The sequence below is a fragment of the Mercenaria mercenaria genome, chromosome 7, assembly GCF_021730395.1.
Source record: "Mercenaria mercenaria strain notata chromosome 7, MADL_Memer_1, whole genome shotgun sequence".
NCBI classification, from domain to species: domain Eukaryota; kingdom Metazoa; phylum Mollusca; class Bivalvia; order Venerida; family Veneridae; genus Mercenaria; species Mercenaria mercenaria.
The window spans coordinates 86,580,866-86,598,272 of NC_069367.1; the positions used below are offsets into that span (position 1 = coordinate 86,580,866).

General features: G+C 36.6%; 1 protein-coding gene across 3 annotated transcripts in view; it reads left to right on the forward strand.

The window, feature by feature from the left end:
• Positions 1-385: 385 nt before the first annotated feature.
• LOC128558706 (uncharacterized) overlaps positions 386-17,407 on the forward strand; it is a 69,404-nt gene continuing 52,382 nt past the window's right edge. The window contains exons 1-3 of one of the 3 annotated variants that reach the window (XR_008371875.1): positions 386-556; positions 10,216-10,378; positions 16,828-16,929. The gene's annotated coding sequence lies outside the window, so the exon portion shown is untranslated. The remainder of the gene's footprint in view (positions 557-10,215; positions 10,379-16,827; positions 16,930-17,407) is intronic. The other 2 variants (XR_008371876.1, XR_008371874.1) reach the window with 2 other exon arrangements.

Below are 17,407 nucleotides of genomic sequence, written 5' to 3' on the forward strand. Positions count from 1 at the left end.
GTGATTTTTATGGAGTTAGGCCTAAAAAAATCTTTGTTTCCGTTAACATGCTAAAAAAAAAATAGGGTAAGTAGGTTGGAATTCTTTTCTTTTTTTGGATTTGTTTTATCAAGGGAGACTTTTTGGAAATTATTTTATTATTTTTGGGGCTAAAGGCGGTTATGCCTTTAGAGCATCAGTAAGTTGATTTCTAACATCACTGACCATGATTAAAGCATAAAAAGTGCATTTTTGCAACTTTTTGTTAAAAAGCTGAAAAAAGTATTCTCCAAGGCCATCAAAACATTTAGGGTCGGGCCAAAAATTAAGGGTAGGTCGAAAACAACCATATTTTTTTACGCTTTATCAACGATAACATACCGATTTATTTTCGGTAGTGCACAGTTACTTCCCTTTAACCAAATACGCCATTTGCACCGGCTGTCCCAGAAGAAAAGAACATTGATTTTTGTGCCTATGTTTTTGTACCAGTATGCAAGTATTCGCTCCTGTAAGGCGTGATAACTTATTTGCAGGTCGCAGAACTTCATCATGTCACATGCCAGAATGTACAAACGTAAGGGACTGATCAGTCATAATAGAATGGGGAACACGAGTCGGTTACTTTCCCTGATTATCGCAGTGTATAGACTCTCTGTACGCCCAACCGGAAGTCGCCAAAAACTAGGCGTTCAGAAATCAAAACACAATTTTTTGCTGTCGCGGATGGCTTGGATTTTCATTGTTTATTTCGTTGATATAGCATGAAGTAAGTGTATTTTTTATTTTACATATCGATATGGAATTACTGTTTACGTGGATACCAAACACGCCTGTTAAAACTCTTAATATACTTAATTTCAAGTCAAATCACGCGTGGGTATTTGTTCGATTTTGTAATGAAACTATCAATTCTTTGAAATACATGTATCTCAAGCTTTTGCAATGAATTGAAACCTTTGCTAATCCATAGATAAATATCTTACGCGTCGATAAATACCAGCATGACTCTATGGTAACGAATACACTTTTAGGAAAATGTGTTTTTCAGAGACATATGTGCCGATTACACTGTCCCACTATTCATTATATTACTGGCCCACTAATCGCAATTTTTAAAATCCGGACTGAACGCTTAGTCGAAAAACTGTACGCCTATTCAAAACTTCTTTTCGTTCTTATATTTCAATGTTTTGACTTTGTTTTATGATAACCAAAAGTTAAAATATAATAGTTATAACTTCTTTCGTTTTCGTAACAGTCATGGACCAGTTTAAATGCTATTACTGCAGTTTCGATTCCACTTTTCGTTAGTGTTTATTAGTCAGCATTTATCAAAATAAATTGGTCTAGCACGGCGCAGCTGTGCGCCTAACTCAATTTAGTAAGTGCGTACTAATAAACTCTAACCTGCATAGTGTTTGAAATTGATTTTTGCAATAATGACTAGATTCGTTACACATTAATCACTAGCGCATAATTCATTTAATCGTTACGTGGCACAACTCAGTGTTTGATCAATTTTCGGCATCTCAGAGACTTGTTCGGACTTTACGACGGGAACTTTATCATCTCTCACAGAAAAAAAACAGTTGCCGTCGGCGCGGTAACTGGTAATTTCTGTTTATTTTAATATCCGGCTCTAAAGCATCGCTGATATCATTCAAAATCAAGCAGATCGAAGCTAACACTCGGTTCTTTTTCGTTTTCACTCATAATTATTGAATATTCGCTACAGAACAAACTGAAAATGACCTGGCTCCTAGTGATTACATCAGTTGATCTACATGTATAAATAATATGAATAAAGCTACCACCGTCTTGAAAGATAGATGAGCGGGACTCATTTTCATTGCACACTTTGACTGTACAAAGCAACCAGGCAGACAGTGCGTGTGTCTGTAGGCGGAGCTTAAATTCAAAAAGTAATTTCAAACACTAAGTACAATACCTTGAGTGACATTGACCTTGGGTATAATGGACACAGGGACCCTGCAGAAAAATCCTTTGTTTCTCTGCTGCACAATGTTTATGCGAAGATACAGTAAGGAATAAGCAAAAGTAAAAAAGATGTGACGAAAAAAAGGTTGCCTTAAGACTTTTAACCAAGAAAGCCAACGCCGAAGCCGGGGCGAGTAGAATTGCACCCCTATTCCCGAATAGTCGAGCTAAAAATACAAAGAAAAAAATAAAGTGTCCTGTCACACTGAGCGAAATAAATATATATTTTTTCTCGTATGTGAGCGGAAACACGTATAAACATTCATAGCGCGTGTGTCTGTAGGCGTAGCTTAAATTAAAAAAAAATAATGTCAAACACTAAGTGCAATACTTTGAGTGCCACTGACCTTGGGTATAATGGACACAAGGTCCCTGCATAAAAAGGCTTCGTTTGTATGCTGCACAATGTTTATGCGAAGATACAGTAAGGTTTAAGCAAAAGTAAAAAAGATGTGACAAAAAAGGTTGCCGAAAAAATTTAACCAAAAAAGCCAGCGCGGAAGCCGAGGCGAGTAGAATAGCACCCCTATTCCCGAACAGTCGAGCTAAAAAAACAAAGAAAAAAAGAAAAACAAACAAAGTGTCCGTCAAACTGAGCGAAATAAATATATATTTTTCTCGAATGTTAGCGGAAACACGTATAAAGATTTTATTTCTTGTCCAAGACAAGGACATCGTTGGTGAAACAGACTAATAAATACTGTTTCACAGTCGCAAGTAAAATACAATACAAAATTTATATTTCTTAATTCAAGGAGTACAGTGTATAGAGCCTGCAAGTCCAAACACTTCGTCATTTCTTTATTGAATAGGCGTACAGTGTTTTGGCGAATAGTGGAACAGTTTTTATATAAAGTTTTGCGACTAGGCGGCCAGTGCATAATACAGATGCATGTTGAATTAAACAATATTTCAACTATTGAGGATCGTAAATTCATATTTGTAGGAATAAACTCATGTGCATGGATTGATAATGTAACATTCAGAAGCGGTTCTGACACGTATTTCCTTCGCACTTCCTAAATAACGGGCATTTTAGCCTAAATGCATCGTCTTTTGCTATGACCAGTTGTGTTTTTGGTGAAAATACGTTTTATTTTCATGTGTTAGTGTCTATTTAACGACAGTTTGTTGCAGAGACATTTATCATACATTGAAAAATATATACAAGAAGAATATTTATTTCAAATAGCCACAGAAAAACATAAAAATAATTACTACCGACAGCTTCCAACAATTTGGAAAACGAAAGTGAACGCCTAGTTATTGGCGACTTCCGTTTGGGCGTACAGAGAGTCTATACACTGTGATTATGTCCAAGAAGTAAATTGGTCCTTCCTCTGTTTTTATCGTTGACTTCTTTGTAAATTTCAAAAGCATTATCTTTACTAAATTTCATTGGATTGGAAAATGATTAAGGACAGGTTTTCTTTTAGTGGCCCTCTGCTAAATTTAGGTTTGATTAATCCTTTATATTTATTCATATTATGATAGTGTAACAAACATGTTAAATGATCTCAGTTGGCAGACACTCGAGGACAGACGGACAATTGCTAGACTTTTCATGTTTTACAAAATCGTTCATGGTTACGTAGCTATTCCAGTCCCTCCGTATCTAGTACAGCCATTGAGACGAACACGTCATATGCACGACCACTCCCTTAGGCAGATCCATACAAACATTAATGTTTTTAAGTTCTCTTTCTTTCCATACACCGTTACCCTATGGAATCAGCTGCCACCCCTGATCGTTAATCAGCCTGATCCTGAACATTTCAGACATGCTGTTAACGCATCCCACTACTATTAAGTGACTACACCCTGTTTTATCCTGATTTTACTCTTGTTAATACAGTTTTATCTTGCACTATCTTCCTTTTGACATCTTACTGTCATTCTTTTAACTTTTATTCTGGCACAGACGCGCACCTGCTAGTTATACCCGAAAGGGGCGTCAAGCAGTATACATACATACATACATACATTAGAAACCTACACTAAAAAAGCATATATTTATTTTGACCAACTGCAACATCTTGGATATAGGTTTTAACGAAAAAGTCAAGAGGATCCCAACTGAAAGGGACCAATGTAATATTTGGTTATCCTTGCACTTTATCGTACAACCTTTCAAGGGAAGTAACAAGCTAATGTTCCTCATTTGAATGTACAGTCGATATCGACATTATAGGATAAATCCTGTTTTCCGGTATTAGCCACCTATAAACGCCCATTCCCGGTTTTACAGTAAGGGGGGTATCGGCCATTGCGCTAAATCTATCTGTCTATTTTCGATTTAGTCAAACCTGCTGGGGACCTAGACTTTGCGTGTCAACTGTGGAGTAAAAAGTAGTGGTAAAAAGCAATTGAAGGAGAATGGTTAAAAACAGGGCAGGTATATTTAAGGTGAGATGTGCTCAGTCTGGCTCACAGCCTGACTGAACACTGGCCCAGGTGAGGTGACAGCATCTGAAGGCAAGGCATTCCAATGATATACTATACGAGGGAAGAATGAAAATTTATGATAGTTGGATGAGGGTGATATTTGAACGAATGCCTGGGAGTGAGTGGTTCTGGTTCTGGAAGATCTAGTATAGGAGAGATTGCCATGACGTCACGCATTAACACCTGTTTATCTGGTGGTGGGCTAAACAAATATTTTTACATCGTTTGTGTATGGGATCGAAATTTTCAATTTTTGATAACTTTTTCGCTAATTTATGGATTTTAAAAATTCAAAAAGTTTTGAAATGCTTACGATTTTTATATTTTCTCATTTAAATATCTTTTTAAAAATCAAATAAAAAAACCATTTTAAATGACATAATTATAGGATTTTAATAGCAGCGTAATGATGCTACAGAGTTTTAGAAAAAAACACTGTAAGTTAAGCGTTCATAATTAATCCATTTTATTTCGAAATAATAATTAAAAGTAACCAATAAATTGCTTGTTATATTGATATCATTTGTGTTTTAAGAAAGTTTAAGCCATATTAGGAAAACATCACTGTTTACAAAAGAACATGGACGCTCGGCTTCTGCTCGCCCAACCTTTGTTTTATCAGTTCTAAAAATAGAAAATACAACTGATTTGTATACAAACACGATCTCTCCTATTGGATGTTAGGTAGTTCGGTAGTGGGATGGTGACCTGGTTATGCACAATGTTATAAAACATAACCAGGCGCTGGTCAATGCAACGGACTGGAAGACATCGCCAATTTAGGGAAGTCAGCATGTTGTCTACACTGGATGTATGGCCGTAATCACGCTTGGCCCAGGGTGCAGCCCTGTGCTGCACAGACTCAAGCTAATCAATCAGAGTGGGGGGACCACACAGTGGAACTGTACTCCAGCTGGGGCCGTATACGAGTGTTTTGTATGCTTGTGATTTTAAGCCTTCTGAGTGCACTTTGATGTTATGTCTTGGAAAACCCAATGTTTGATTTGCTTTTTTGATGTTGTCAATTCATAATTTTAACATGTCCAAAACATTGTGAAATGATACTTATTTCACTTGGGTATTGATTACTTTTTACTCAGACTTTATCATAGACTCCCTGTGTAAAATCTCAAACTTTTAACTAAAATAAAGGTATTAAAGCGATATAATATTTCAGTGAAACTTCAAAGTTTTGTTGTCTATAGCATCATCTGGGGCATATGCAATGAAAAATCTTAATTTGATTTCCAAAATAGTGTGATATTTATTTCTAAGATCATGTACTATATGTTTATTGTAAATATACTTAGTTATACCCAAGTGGAAACTGGCAGGTACATGTACTCGAAAATGCAGCTCTCTGATTGGTCAGTTAGAACCCCTAATGTACTGTGATGTTATGATAAAGTTATTGATGTGGTCATTCCATGTAAGGTTGTGTGATATAGTTATGCCAGGGTATTTTGCAGATGGTTCTGTTTGCAGGGCTCTCGTTTGCCTTTTGGGACTGGGGCCAAGGTCCATGCAAGGGGGGAATTTCGCATGATTTTTCCAAAAAATTCTTTTGAGGGGGAATTTCAAACGCGAAAAGAAATGCAAACAGATATAAACATTACTGACCCAAACCTGAATTCTGTTAATTATAAACTCTGCTGAATGAATTCTGCCAAATATAAACAACCTTATTCAGACATCACACTTTGCATACATGTGATCTCCCGTGCGGGAGGGTCAAAATCCCGATTTTTTCACCTTGTCTCCCGTCTCCCGACCAAAACCATATTTCTCCCGCTTTTCAAAAAAAAAAGTATTATGACTGGGTTGATAATTACCGAGGAGTGCCAAACATGTTTACACAGTAAATCAAAGTGTCACCGACTGTTGTGTATTATACATGTTTGACACACATGCAGCTGGAGGAAAGAGTTGTTTTTCACAGGTGAATTATTAATTGTTTGTTTTGATAAGGGATTAGACGAGCAGGGCATTTTCCACCTGGCTCACGGGGCCGCATCTGCCCATTATCAATGCCAATTAAGCTCCATTTTTTACCATTTTGAAGCAAAAAACTCCCAGTCATAAGAAATAATTCCCAACTGAAATGAATTTTGATTATTCAAAGAAAAGTTTTGCTCGGTAATAAAATCACATAAATAATTGTTGGAAAAACCAACCCATTTCGTAGTTAAACGAACTATTTTCTCAAGGCGTAGTACACAATACTACGCGTATTAATTTGTCTTGTCCGGGATTAATGAAAGGAGGACTGATGGAATAACAGCCAAATAGTAAATCCTGGACTCCCTCTGCCACATTGGACCAGAACAAGCATCAGTTATATATTAGAAAATTACATGTGAGTATTAACGTAGATTTAACTAAAACTATTTTAGAACAGGAGTGTTATTTCCCCTTATGCAGTTACCAGGTCTAGGAAAGTGGAGTATTTACAGATTATCTGTAAATTTACAGATAATCTATAAATTTACAGATTTTTCGATCTGTAAATTTACAGATTGTATGTATGAAAACTGATGAAATAACATTTATCCTCAAAACCGCAGCTTGGAATTAATTGGTTTATTTACAGCATGCATAAATTAAGGTCATTTGTGGGTTTCAGCCATTTTTGTTGACTTTGATTTTTTGGCATTTTCAGAAAAATCAAAGTCAACAGAAATGACTGAAACCCACAAATGACCTTTATTTATACATACCATAAGTAAATCAATTAATTTCATTCTGTGATTTTGTGTCTAAATATAATTTAGCAGTTTTGAAACACTTGATCTGTAAATTTACAGATCGAAAAATCTGTAAATTTATAAATTATCTGTAAATTTACAGATAATCTGTAAATACTCCACTTTCCTAGACCTGGTTACGCCATTTTCTTCCAATGTTTACCAAATTAATTTGCTACTAAATCGGACTTATTTCATTGAAAATTGGATGAAAACATACACTCATTTATTTAATAACATCAATCTACATTATTTTGGTAAGGGTAAATACATGTTGATGCATTTCTGTTCTCTATTTTTCATGTCAAAATCATCAGTATTTTTATACGAACGTGGGTGGGGTAAGGAATTTACATATTTATGAGTTGTGTCCAGACCAATTTAGAGCTTCGTTTTTTTAAGCCCTCGAGTAGAATAATGTTAATGCATGTTCACCTTCATTTCAGACCTAAATTGAGACTGTTTCTACAAATTTAATCTGTTAAGAAAGTTAGAACAAGAGGGACCTTCTGTAAGATAGCATGCTCGACTTTTCTCAGTGATTGACTCTGAATTAAAGCTTTGCCAGTAAAAGGGGCAATTAAAGCTTTGCCAGAAAAAGGGGCATATTAGTCAACAGCTTTGACTGTAACAGAGATATTAGACATTATATAAAACTTTAACAAAAAAAAATTTAACAAAAAAATTGTAAGTTTAAAAGTGGCATAACTCTGTCAAAATTCAAATCAAGAGTTATGAGATTGTTTCTTCTGTTGTAGACTTACATACATTATTGTGTGGCCAAAAATGTTGGGTTATGTGTCTGCGAGCTTAATTTATGTCAATAAAAAACCTCCAGTTTTGAGACCCCAACTCGAGCTGAAAAATGGCAAACCTCCAGTTTTGGGATTCTGAACTTATCACATGTATGCACTTTGTTTTTTTAGCTCACATGTCACAAAGTGACAGTGTGAGCTTTTGTGATCGCGCAGCGTCCGCCGTCCGTCCGTGCGTAAACTTTTGCTTGTGACCTCTCTAGAGGTCACATTTTTCATGGGATCTTTATGAAAGTTGGTCAGAATGTTCATCTTGATGATATCTAGGTCAAGTTCGAAACTGGGTCACGTGCGGTCAAAAACTAGGTCAGTAGGTCTAAAAATAGAAAAACCTTGTGACCTCTCTAGGGGCCATATTTTTCAAAAGATCTTCATGAAAATTGGTCAGAATGTTCACCTTGATGATATCTAGGTCAAGTTCGAATCTGGGTCACGTGCCATCAAAAACTAGGTCAGTAGGTCAAATAATAGAAAAACCTTGTGACCTCTCCAGAGGCCATATTTTTCATGGGATCTGTATGAAAGTTGGTCTGAATGTTCATCTTGATGATATCTAGGTCAAGTTCGAAACTGGGTCAGCTGCGGTCAAAAACTAGGTCATTAGGTCTAAAAATAGAAAAACCTTGTGACCTCTCTAGAGGTCATACTTTTGAATGGATCTTCATGAAAATTAGTCAGAATGTTCACCTTGATGATATCTAGGTCAAGTTCAAAACTGGGTCACGTGCCGTCAATAACTAGGTCAGTAGGTCAAATAATAAAAAAAACCTTGTGACCTCTCTAGAGGCCATATTTTTTATGGGATCTGTATGAAGGCTGGTCTGAATGTTCATCTTGGTGATATCTAGGTCAAGTTCGAAACTGGGTCAACTGTGATTAAAGACTAGGTCAGTAGGTCTAAAAATAGAAAAACCTTGTGACCTCTCTAGAGGCCATATTTTTCACAAGATCTTCATAAAAATTGGTCTGAATGTTCACCTTGATGATATCTAGGTCAAGTTCGAAACTGGGTCATGTGCCTTCAAAAACTAGGTCAGTAGGTCAAATAATAGAAAAACCTTGTGACCTCTCTAAAGGCCATATTTTTCATGGGATCTGTATGAAAGTTGGTCTGAATGTTCATCTTGATGATATCTAGGTCAAGTTTGAAACTGGGTCAGCTGCGGTCAAAAACTAGGTCATTAGGTCTAAAAATAGAAAAACCTTGTGACCTGTCTAGAGGCCATACTTTTGAATGGATCTTCATGAAAATTGGTCAGAATGTTCACCTTGATGATATCTAGGTCAAGTTTGAAACTGGGTCACGTGCCATCAATAACTAGGTCAGTAGGTCAAATAATGAAAAAACCTTGTGACCTCTCTGGAGGCCATATTTTTTATGGGATCTGTATGAAGGTTGGTCTGAATGTTCATCTTTATGATATCTAGGTCAGGTTCAAAACTGGGTCACATGAGCTCAAAAACTAGGTCACTATGTCAAATAATAGAAAAAAAAGGACGTCATACTCAGTTCAAAACTGGGTCATGTTGGGACAGGTGAGCGATTCAGGACCATCATGGTCCTCTTGTTTCTCTGAGCCACTGAATTTTCAGAAACAATAAAATTTTAAGGCCATCAAGTCAACTGCAAAGCACTTAGCACTGATGTTCTTGGACTTGAGGGGGGAATTTTTTTGAAATAGGGGGAAAAAACATACTATTTTGAGGGGGGAATGGGGCCGATATTCGGGCCAAAATTTTGCCAAACGAGAGCCCTGGTTTGTAAGATGGTTTTGTGTAAAGGGTACTGTGTTGGTATTGGTGTTTTACGCTTAGTGGTCTATAATACTTGGCATTTAGACGGATTGAATTTCATGTCCCATTTTGTTTCCCAGAGTTCCAGTTGCTGTAAGTCTTGTTGTAGTAGGCTTGAATGGCAAGAGACAGTCAGACAAAGTAGATAGCCGTGTCATCGGCAAAGAGTCTAAGTCCGATAGATCGTTGATATAGATAAGAAATAAGAGAGGCCCGAGGACGGAATCCTGGGGAACACCTGAGGAGACTGGTATGGTGCCTGATGTGGACCCAGTAACTACCACTGACTGTGACCTGTTATCAATGAAAGCTTTAATACATTTAAGAGATTGACCCCTTACATCATAGAAATGCAGCTTGTAGAGTAGTTTTTCATGGTTGACCATATCGAACGCCTTTGAAAAGTCAAGGAGTATCATGTCAACTTGACGTTTCAGGTTCAAGAATTGAAGGATATCTTCTACTAACATAAGTAACTGAGTTTGACAAGACCTCTTTTCTTGGAAACCATGCTGCAATTCATAGAACATATCGTTCTTTGCGAAGTGTTTTGTTATGCTAGAGGATACAATGTGTTCCAGGGTTTTACACAAGATACAGGTAAGAGAGATTGGACGATAGTTGGCTGAGTCTGACCTAGAGCCTTTCTTAAAGATGGGAGCGACATTTGCCATTTTCCATATATCTGGCAGAGAACTGGACTGCAGAGATTTTTGGAAGAGTTTTGTAAGGATCTGAACCTCTAAACAAGACTGTTAGGGGTTTTCTAGGGGTACGGACCTCCTTTTTTCTGGAGATTAAGGGTCATTTACATTTCAAATTTTATTGAAAATGAAATAACAAATAAGACTTCATCAGTATTCAACTTAAACTTGGATCTAAATGGTTTACGTTCATCCGATTTGTTACATTTTCCTTCGAAACGTAAATGACCGAGGAACACCAAATAAATCACGAGGATTCAAACTGGCAGAAAAAAAGATATAAAGATTTTAAAAAAATAATGTTAAACATGTTGTGAAAAAAAAATATTTTAAATGATAATTAACCCTTATGGTATTTATGTTTTCTACACATTTGGTAGCCCTTATGAGATACAAGGGATGTATTCACAAACAGTTTATTTTACTTGGTGTCGGTTGTTTGATTATTAAACAATCAGTTCCGTGCCAGTTATCATTTTATCTTGTTAAATAACAAAATAGATAGGTACTTATTATTATGCCTATTTTTTTCTGTTGAATTTCATATATAATTTATTCAACAGTTAGATTCACTCATTAATCTGTTATCAACAGTTTGTTTTACAATAAACTTATCGGCATGGAACAGTGTATTCATTTGGTGTTCCTCGGTTATTTAGGTTTTGAAAGTAGAGGTAAACAATCAGGTGAACGCTGGTATCTGTAAATCATCTAAATCCAAGTTTTAAGTGAACACTGGTTAAGTCTTATTTTTTATTTCATTTTCAACAAAAGTTAATATGTAAATAACCCTAAATCTCTAGAAAAAGGAGGTCCGTACCCCTAGAAAACCCCTAACAGGCTTGTCTAGAGGTACAGATCTGTACCTCTAGAATCAGATTCTAGAGTTACGGATGCGTACCCCTAGACACTTCCTTTATGATCTGATATATTATAGTTGTCATCCCGCTAAGCCTTAACCATATCTGCATTTTACTGTTAGGAAAAACGAAGACATTAAAAAGTCCAAAAAGGGTCATAATAGATCTGTACTATCTATCTATGGTTACTGCCTCACGCATCTAGCGAGAATTACGGGCAGGGTGCACGCCGGGTATTAGTGAAGAGTAGAAGTAAAACTGGAAGAAGTCTTCCAGGCGTAGTGAGACTATGAGTCATAGCATGATTGTTAAAATGTTAAAAACAGTAATAGAGTAAAAGAAGGTTAAAAACAACTGCTATATTTAATACTGGAACTGGGCCACTGCCTGCTTGAAGGATTAAAGATCAGGCAGAGTCGCAATATGCAGGAGTAACCTGTTCCACAAGTCTGTGGTGTGAGGGAAGAAGGAGAATTTAAAGAAGTCTGAATTGACATGAATTTGGAGACTGAGGGGGTGCATCTGTCTTGTTAACCTGCAGCCAATTGTATAAAAACTTTAACCGCGCGGTAACCACTAAATGCCAGTAACCAACATGGTAACATCGTGGTAAGCGATTGTATAAATAACGTCAGTCGTGGTAACCACAATATAACCACGGTTAATTTTAACCCACCTACGGGTGCTTGGTAACCACAAAGTAACCACTCAAACATGGCCGCCGTACAATTCGACGTATTTACAGACAAAATTTGACGGACTTGGCGAATGAAAAATTACGCAAAAGGTATTCAGGTGTTAGCTGACAACATAGACAGGCTTGCTGGACCAACTTTGGAACGACGGACGCAACAGAACCAAGCTCTGACACTACGGCAACAGATTTTATTCGACGACGAATCATGAGTGAATTTTATACCCTTATAGGGCTCCCGTCTGTAATTCACTATTCGGTTGTATTGACGAGACCCATTTTAAAATATTTTCGTCCGTTTATCTGCAATGAGGCCGCATTTGTTAGTAGAAAACATCAACAAAGTATCAATGTCCAGGCGAACTGCGACCACAAAGACCATTGAGCACTAGCTCTACAGTACATTAAATACAAATAGATTCAGTATGTGAAAAAAAGAAGCAAACATCTTACTTGATAATCCACATTCAGCAAAACACGTTTGTAGCCATTTCAAGAAGCATTTCCTTAAAATTACAGTCCTACTGTCACTATAAACAGACATTACTCCGAAGATACTTTTAAAATCCATAATTATAATTAAATGCACAGATTCTCTCTAGTTAATGCAGTTGTTTACACTGTTTGATAACCTTGAAATTGGTAAAACACAATATGTACTGTACACACATGTATTGACGACATCATTATACTGATGACATCATAAAAGTGCCTTGTTCAGAGAACTGTATGGAAGGCCGGTTATGCGCGCAGTGCATTATTGGAAAATTTACCGTGGTTAAATTGATATTTTACGTGGTTAGGTTACCGTGCGGTTAAACTGGTTTATACAAGAGAAAATAATCAGTGGTTACCTAACCACGGTATATACCGCGGTTATAGTTTTACCGTGGTATATTTTAACCATTGTTTATACAATTGGCTGCTGGTTGGGACTTCTAAGTAAAAGAATCATTGATTTGTCATTCATGCACATACAAGTGTCCAAAAACATAATTTTCATCTTGTAATCAAAAATAACAAAATAGTGGTAGTTGTTGCTAATCAGTATGGCGTCAAGGCCCAGTTGTAGTCTGATATAAACAGATAAATAAGACCTGACATAGGGTCGATCCAGGTAAGTATGGACGGCTTTTACACTCTTGACAATTGCAATTCCAAAAGGGTCCTGATATCAAGTTTTACCCCAATTATGAACTGTTGATGATCTCCCTCGGCTTTGACCATTATGTTAGTGCGTATTAAACGGTCCGAAAAATTGCGAAAAGATAGGAAAATTTGTTGTATGGTAAAACTAGGTGAGTATGGACAATAGAGAGAAAGTACGGACATGTTACAAAAACCACTGACAGCAGGGATTTTTTAAAGCCGATTTCGGGGCAGAATTTCTGCCCCATCTGAAATTCAGAAATCTGCTTATTTTCTCAATTCTGAGGTTGAAATTCCTCCAAAACATGCCAAAAATACCAATTCTGCAGTAGTCTTATTTACGAGCTTGATTAGTTTTCATTTTCATTCTTGTTCCTTATTTTTAATTGAGTTTACTGTTCCTGTGTTAATCAAATTCATGTGCCAGTACTGAGTATTCGATTAGATCCTGTGAACAGTTCTGTGTTCTGTATGCATCACCGTGATCGCATTTGATCAGATTTATATAGCACCCTATTCATGATAAACACGTTCAAAGACGATTTACTTATAGCAAACGCAGCCACATAGGGTGTGAAATTCATCCTCTACTAGTACAGATTCAGAGCCATCTGACCAGAGGGACAGAGTGAGATAAAGCCCCCAGAACAGATCGAGAGAACAGATTTAGATACATGCCTGCCCGGCTAACTTAGCACAGCTCTTTGCGAATAGACAGTTTGGTTCTTTAATGTGCCCAGTGTATAGCACCGATACACGCAAAGCAGTCTTTCCTGGGAAGAACGAACCAGTACAGGCCTCTTAGTTAGGTGGGAGACACTCAAGAGCATCTCAGAAATTTCCAGTTCCTGGGCAGGGATTCAAACCCCGGACTTCTGGATTGACAGTCAAATGTGTTACCATTAGACCACCGGCCCACCTATCAGTGGGCCCCAGGTTTGAAACGGTTAATAATCCCTGGACAGCTGTTATACAGCATGCAAAGTATGGACAAATTTATCTTTTTTAAAAATAATTTTATGTTATTTATTTATTATTTCATTGCAAACATGGCACTAAATGACATTTAAACTTGTCTGCTTAGTTGTTAGTATAGTTTTTCAAGTAAGACCATCTACACCAGACCAATGTTTATGTAGTTGAAGAAGTTATTTTTCTTCTCTTCTTTTGCTTTTCAAGTCTGAGTATTTGAGGCCCAAATGAAAATTGCCTCAATAATATTGTCAAGAGAATCACTCCTGAGTTGGGACTGGTACGAGCTAGATCCCAATGGGGGGATAAACATCTGATTCCCGTTCATATCAAGAAATGAATCAATAGCTATCTGTCCTCGGGATAGTAAATGCAGAAGTTGTGAGGGGTCACTGATGTCCAAAGTGTTCTGGACAGGGGGCACATCGGTTGAAACAAGAACTAAGTCAAATTCAGAGACAGAAACACTAGGCAGTATGGGTCAGAGTTGTTTTGAACTACTGGCGACAATTCTAAACTGCTGGTTTCCTGATTGGACATGTTTCATTTGGTTTATCAGTATTTTCTGGATTCCTAGGAACATCATTGGGCTCACTTGGTCCAAAGTCATTGTCTGGAAAAATGTTTGGATTGAAAGGTCCTGAGTTTGATCCAAGGTCATTCCAAAGCTATGAAAATGTCTGTGACAACTCTCTTGCTTTGCACTCGGCTTAATAGGGAAGTGTCAGAAAAAAATTATGAGCATCTTGGAATATAAGTATTTATCACACTTTCAAGGTGCAGATAGGAAAATTTAGCCCGAGGGGAACTGTTTCAGTGGTAACGAGGCTCTGCAGAATGACCGAAGGAAAACAGTTTCCAGAGGGCTGGATGTTTCTTTGTTAAGAGGTGCTATTTCCCCGTGTGTTATTTTTATATAACAATAAATGACTACGAACAGAAAAATAATTCATAACTTGCATGCGACATGTCATCACAAAAGCTTTATCATACACGTATTAAGGAAGTAAGGTTTGTTTATTTAAATATCCACAAGGGGTGTGGGATAGAGAATATCTATATTATGATTATGAGATAGTACTTTCTACTTATCTAGTACGGTATGCAAGAAATGGTAAGAAACAACACAAACTTACCTAGGTCTTTGAAGTATTGACTAAGTACTTCCCTATTCATCATACTGGCTCTTGTTGAGGTAAGTTTCTCTGGTTTCTTAATGACTACATCAGGATGGCAGCGTTTACCTCAGGACTTCCCACCAGTCTTTGCCCGCTCAAAATGTAGTATAACCTGTTGTTCGTTTATAAAATATTTCTGTGTTTTGGTGATATACTCCTAAACCTTAACAGCAGACTGTAGAGCCGAGGAACTATACAACTGCGTTTTAACCCATTTAGTGTAGACCCACTTTTTAGGCATATTGAAAAAATAGGACGAAGACCCTTATTTTAGGCACACTGATAAGCTTATGATTATATAAGAATATTGTTGAATAAATTATCAACTGTCAAATTTGTTTAAATGTTGACAGGATCAAAGCTATGTATGCGGCCTGATACAAGTAAACAAGAACATAATCACATTTACTAAAATCTGTTGGTTTATTTTCATAATATTTGTAGTTGTATTTAATGGAGCAAATTGCAACAAAACTTACAAAGTATCTCTACGATTATGTCTACTAAACATATAAGCTCACTATCCTTACATTTCCAGCCAAATTTATTAGCCACCCATACAATACTTGTTTCATCTTCTTGTGTAACAATTTCATATATGCACTGTCTCAGAACCGTATACAAGTACTGACTATCAATCGTACTTTTCACAAGTAAACTAAACACAATCATATTCAATCAGAAGGTGGTCGAACACGTATTCATGCTCATATATGTGTTGTAATTGTTCACTAAGTTTAATTTTATCAGCATATATGTCTTTAACTGTCCAACAGTCATTCAGCTCCGTCTCAGAAGGGAATCCATACTTTTCCACATTTTCACTGGCAAATGCTATAATTGGAAAAGAACAGAAAAGCAATTATCAGAAATTCAAACAATCAACTCATTTGTCCATCCTTTTGACACATAACAACAATATGGAAAGTATGGACATTTAGAATTTTTGCACGTATTTCGTTTTTCTTGTTGCTTTTCTTAAAAAAAATATGTCAAACTTATATTTCAGGCATCATAATATCCGAATGAGTGAAAAAATATATTCAGAAAATGCTGTTTATACCTTTACTCTTAAAGCGAACAGAGCACGTTTAAATGTTACCGCATTTGATTTTGACTACGTCAGAAAGGATTTGACGTGATTGACTGGTTTCTTCTACCTTAAAAAATGCAAACTCAGGGAAAGGTCTTTTTAATCGAAAATGGTCTGGATTAACCCATGTGACATATGACCGTTGACAGTGAATTAATCCATACTTACCCAGATGTCTGTACGTACCCTGATCAGCCCTAACATTTTTAACATTTTGATGTCTACCGCCAGTACTGGTTATGTCAGAGTTACAATGCAAATTGAAAATAAAATGTAAAATAATAAAATAATGAATGTTGAAGGTACAATGAGTATTACACATCCAATATTTTGGACTAACCCAGTTGGGGCATAACAAGTCCAGCCGGTTGCATAATTATCACTTTCATTTCATTTCAGTTTGATGTACTGTAGTGGATGGATCCTCAGGGGAGGTAACTAGAGTTGCGGATTGGGACTAGGGCGTAACTTGCCAACAACAAAAAAAAGAGAAAATTTTAGGTATCAGGAAATTAATGCTATGTTTCTTAAGAAAGCTTTGAAACTTAATTACTCACAGACTAAATGTTGTGGAAATACATGAGAACTAGTTGTTTTTACTAATTTTTACACTGAAAATGAATAGTGCTTGTAACTCTCCACTCAATGTAAATTGTTTTAGTTATAAATATCAATGTCTAATGGCCGTTAAATGCATATTCCTCCATGGTGTATACTGGTAAAGACATATTGAAAGTTTTTATTGCCTTGGCGGCCCAGGTTCGATTCCTGACTCTGGCATTTTTCTTTCTTGATTTGGCATTTATAAGATGGTTTAGAAATGAAAATTCATATTCTGATGTTCATAATTTGGCCAAACTTCACTTTTAAAGAAAGGTCGTTTTCAGCGAAAATCTGGAGGTCAATGCCTTTAGCTGTCATACGAATTCACCCATGGTGATACTTATCAAGAAGGTAGGAAAGTTTTTATTGCTGAGGC